This window comes from Populus nigra, chromosome 2, assembly GCF_951802175.1.
Source record: "Populus nigra chromosome 2, ddPopNigr1.1, whole genome shotgun sequence".
In the NCBI taxonomy this organism is placed as follows: Eukaryota; Viridiplantae; Streptophyta; class Magnoliopsida; order Malpighiales; family Salicaceae; genus Populus; species Populus nigra.
In genome coordinates, this window is record NC_084853.1 from 13,175,077 (window position 1) to 13,180,076 (window position 5,000).

The window sequence follows — 5,000 nt, forward strand, 5'->3', positions numbered from 1 at the left end:
GGCAAAGTCGGCAGCAGGTGCTGACTGTGAGTCTGCACGATTTATGGTCCAGGGCTTGACGGAAAAGACTGTTGGTCCAGACAAGGGGGCAGCGGCAGCCATGCCAACAGGGGGGAATCGGCAGCGCAGATTTTTCGACGAACATGGGCTGGACGCTGGACTGGCCGGGCCATGCAGGAAAATTCATCGAGGGGACACGCTGAAGAAACAGCGCTGGTTTAGACACGGTGGGCGCAGTGTTGGAATCGGCAGCGCCGATGAAACCGGCAAAGTCGGCAGAATTGGCAGCGGGTGCTGGCGATGGGTCTGGACGGGCTGGATAGTCCAAGGCTCGACGAGAAAGACCGCAGGTTGAGACACTGGGGCAGTGGCAGCCCGCGGGACAGTGTTGGCAGATTCGGCAGCGCAGATTTGTGCGGCTGCAGGTTCGTCGGGGAAAATCGGCAGCGCAGATTTTTCGACGAACATGGGCTGGACGATGGACTGTCCAGGCCAGGCAGGAAAATTTGTCGAGGGGACACGCTGACGAAACAGCGCTGGTTCAGGCACGGGGGGCAGTGTTGGAATCGGCAGCGCCGACGAAATCGGCAAAGTCGGCAGAATCGGCAGCGCAGATTTTTCGACGAACATGGGCTGGACGCTGGACTGGCCGGGCCATGCAGGAAAATTCATCGAGGGGACACGCTGACGAAACAGCGCTGGTTCAGGCACGGCGGGCAGTGTTGGAATCGGCAGCGCCGACGAAATCGGCAAAGTCGGCAGAATCGGCAGCGGGTGCTGGCGATGGGTCTGGACGGGCTGGATAGTCCAAGGCTCGACGAGAAAGACTGCTGGTTTAGACACTGGGGCAGTGGCAGCCCGCGGGACAGTGTCGGCAGATTCGGCAGCGCAGATTTGTGCGGCTGCAGGTTCGTCGGGGAAAATCGGCAGCGCAGATTTTGCGACGAACATGGGCTGGACGATGGACTGTCCAGGCCAGGCAGGAAAATTTGTCGAGGGGACACGCTGACGAAACAGCGCTGGTTCAGGCACGGCGGGCAGTGGTGGAATCGGCAGCGCCGACGAAATCGGCAAAGTCGGCAGAATCGGCAGCGCAGATTTTTCGACGAACACGGGCTGGACGGTGGACTGTCCAGGCCAGGCAGGAAAATTCGTCGAGGGGACACGCTGAGGAAACAGCGCTGGTTCAGACACGGTGGGCGCAGTGTTGGAATCGGCAGCGCCGAGAAAATCGGCAAAGTCGGCAGAATCGGCAGCAGGTGCTGGCGATGAGTCAGGACGGACTGGATAGTCCAAGGCTCGATGAGAAAGACCGCTGGTTTAGACACTGGGGCAGTGGCAGCCCGCGGGGCAGTGTCGGCAGACTCGGCAGCAGTGTCTGCCGATTCGGCAGCGTTGGCTTGTTGGCGCGGGGGGCCGATGCGAGTGGGGACTTGGGCAGCGGGCAGTGAAAGCAAGAGTTTCCCCGATGCTGCCGGGAAAAACGCTCCCCGGGATGGCCGGGTGAGATGACCCGGCGGCCCGCGACGGGTCATTCAATTCCATGCCCCGTCAACATAACTCCCGATGTACTGTTTGCTTTTTCGGAAGAAGAGATCCATCCCCCCATCCTCGCCCAGCCAAAAACGCTCCAATTAATGGCCGGGTGAGATGACCCGGCGGCCCGCGACGCGTCATTCAAATCACTGCCCTATCGGCTACAACTGCTGATGGGTGGGATTAGAGGCCTGCCATGGTGGTGAGGGGCGGCGAGGACCGTGAAAGCTAGAGTTTTTCAGAGGCTGCCGGGAAAAAGGCCCCTCGGGTGGCGGGGTGCGAGGACCAGGCGCGTCATTCAATTCTCTTCCCTATCAACTTGGCTCCCGTTGGCGGGATTGGAGGCCTACTGTTTGTTACAGGGCTAAAATCGTCAGGGGAAGAGCTGACGAAACAATGCTGGTTTGGATGCAGGGGGTAGTGTTGGAATCGGCAGCGCGGACAAAATCGGCAAAGTCGACAAAAAAGACTGTTGGTCTGGACATCGGGGCAGCGGCAGCCATGCCGACAGGGGGGGAAATCGGCAGCGCAGATTTGTGCAGCTGCAGGTTCGTCGGGGAAATCGGCAGCGCAGATTTTTCGATGAACATGGGCTGGAAGATGGACTGTCCAGGCCAGGCAGGGAAATTCGTCAAGGGGACACGCTGACGAAAGTAGGCTCGTCGGTGAAAATCGGCAGCGCAGATTTTTCGACGAACAGGGGCTGGATGCTGGACCGGCCGGGCCAGGCAGGAAAATTCGTCAGGGGGGCACGCTGACGAAAAGAGGGGCTGCCGCGTGGAAAATCGGCAGCGCAGATTTTTCGACGAACATTCGTCAGGGGGGCACGCTGACGAAAAGAGGGGCTGCCGCGTGGAAAATCGGCAGCGCAGATTTTTCGACGAACAGGGGCTGGATGCTGGACCGGCCGGGCCAGGCAGGAAAATTCGTCAGGGGGGCACGCTGACGAAAAGAGGGGCTGCCGCGTGGAAAATCGGCAGCGCAGATTTTTCGACGAACATTCGTCAGGGGGGCACGCTGAGGAAAACAGGGGCTGCCGCGTGGAAAATCGGCAGCGCAGATTTTTCGACGAACATTCGTCAGGGGGGCACGCTGAGGAAAACAGGGGCTGCCGCGTGGAAAATCGGCAGCGCAGATTTTTCGACGAACAGGGGCTGGATGCTGGACCGGCCGGGCCAGGCAGGAAAATTCGTCAGGGGGGCACGCTGACGAAAAGAGGGGCTGCCGCGTGGAAAATCGGCAGCGCAGATTTTTCGACGAACAGGGGCTGGATGCTGGACCGGCCGGGCCAGGCAGGAAAATTCGTCAGGGGGGCACGCTGACGAAAAGAGGGGCTGCCGCGTGGAAAATCGGCAGCGCAGATTTTTCGACGAACAGGGGCTGGACTGGCCGGGCCAGGCAGGAAAATTCGTCAGGGGGGCACGCTGACGAAAACAGGGGCTGCCGCGTGGAAAATCGGCAGCGCAGATTTTTCGACGAACAGGGGCTGGACTGGCCGGGCCAGGCAGGAAAATTCGTCAGGGGGGCACGCTGACGAAAGTAGGCTCGTCGTGGAAAATCAGCAGCGCAGATTTTTCGACGAACAGGGGCTGGACGCTGGACTGGGCCAGGCAGGAAAATTCGTCAGGGGGGCACGCTGACGAAAACAGGGGCTGCCGCGTGGAATGGCAGCCTACACGCAGATGCGAATTCGGCAGCGCACGATGGCTTGAGCAGGTCATGGGTTCGACTTGGCGCGATCTGAAACCTGGACGAGGGACTGTCGACGCTGGACGAGCCAGCGCGGTGGCCTGTCGTGCCCCGTTCAGGGGGGGCCTGCCGCGGAGACAGCCCTCGCGGGCTCGACAGCGCAGGCCAGCGTCCCCGACGTCGCTGGCCGCGGCAGGCGAGCTGCCGGGGTTCCCGCATTCCTACAAGAAAACGTCGTGCTTTCCACATGAAACCAATCCAGTAAAATCAGCCATATTTTTATGAGGCTGCCCACTGAATTTGGGGTCATTCCGGGCCGGTTCCTAGTTTTGCGGATTTACTCGATTTCTAATGGTAGGAAAATTAAAACAAATACTTCCCGACCTCGAAAAATTCTGGGAAAATTAATGAAGGTGGATTGGATTTTTGCCAACCTCTCTGCAAAATTTCAGCTCAAAATACCAAGAAATGAATTTTTTAGAGGGGGGGTGACAGCTGGGACCTAGTAGTGTCTCCCCCTGCCAGAGCTGCAATGACACTTATTGCTCTTTAGGGAGCCACCAGGCCGGCGCCCCTCAAAGACCACACGCGCGCGCGCGCCCGCCCGCGCTGGGCGCTGGGGCGCTGGGGCCTGAGGGCCTGGGGCCCTTGGGGGCCCTTGGGCGCTTGGGCGCGCGCGCGCGGCCCCCGCAGCCATGCCGCGCCGCGCGACGCGCGGACAGCCCCTGCTGGCTTGCTCTCTCGCCCGCGGGGGGGCTGCCTTCGGGCCCTGGCCCCCCGCGTTCTGGCCTGCCCCCTGCGGGGGAGAGGCTAGGCGCTGCAGGGGCCAGCCCGACGTCGCTGGCCGCGGCAGGCGACAGCCCCTGCTGGCTTGCTCTCTCGCCCGCGGGGGGGCTGCCTTCGGGCCCTGGCCCCCCGCGTTCTGGCCTGCCCCCCGCGTGGGAGAGGCTAGGCGCTGCAGGGGCCAGCCCGACGTCGCTGGCCGCGGCAGGCGACAGCCCCTGCTGGCTTGCTCTCTCGCCCGCGGGGGGGCTGCCTTCGGGCCCTGGCCCCCCGCGTTCTGGCCTGCCCCCCGCGTGGGAGAGGCTAGGCGCTGCAGGGGCCAGCCCGACGTCGCTGGCCGCGGCAGGCGACAGCCCCTGCTGGCTTGCTCTCTCGCCCGCGGGGGGGCTGCCTTCGGGCCCTGGCCCCCCGCGTTCTGGCCTGCCCCCCGCGTGGGAGAGGCTAGGCGCTGCAGGGGCCAGCCCGACGTCGCTGGCCGCGGCAGGCGAGCCGCCGGGGTTCCCGCATTCCTACAACAAAACGTCGTGCTTTCCACATGAAATCAATCCAGTAAAATCAGCCATATTTTTATGAGGCTGCCCACTGAATTTGGGGTCATTCCGGGCCGGTTCCTATTTTTTCCGATTTCCTCGATTTTTAATGGTAGGAAAATAAAAAAAAATACTTCCCGACCTCGAAAAATTCTGGAAAAATTAATAAAGTTGGATTGGATTTTTGCCAACCTCTGTGCAAAATTTCAGCTCAAAATACCAAGAAATGAATTTTTTAGAGGGGGGGTGACAGCTGGGACCTAGTAGTGTCTCCCCCTGCCAGAGCTTCAATGACACTTATTGCTCTTTAGGGGGGTGCCCCCTGACTGGCCATGGGGCGCGCTGGCCTGGCGCCCATAGGCCTGCCGCGGGGGATATGTGGGCTGTTGCTAAACTCGGACTAAGGTGGGGGGCCTCATGGCCCGAAGTATTGCCGGCATCGATGACCCGTTTTCCGGCCGG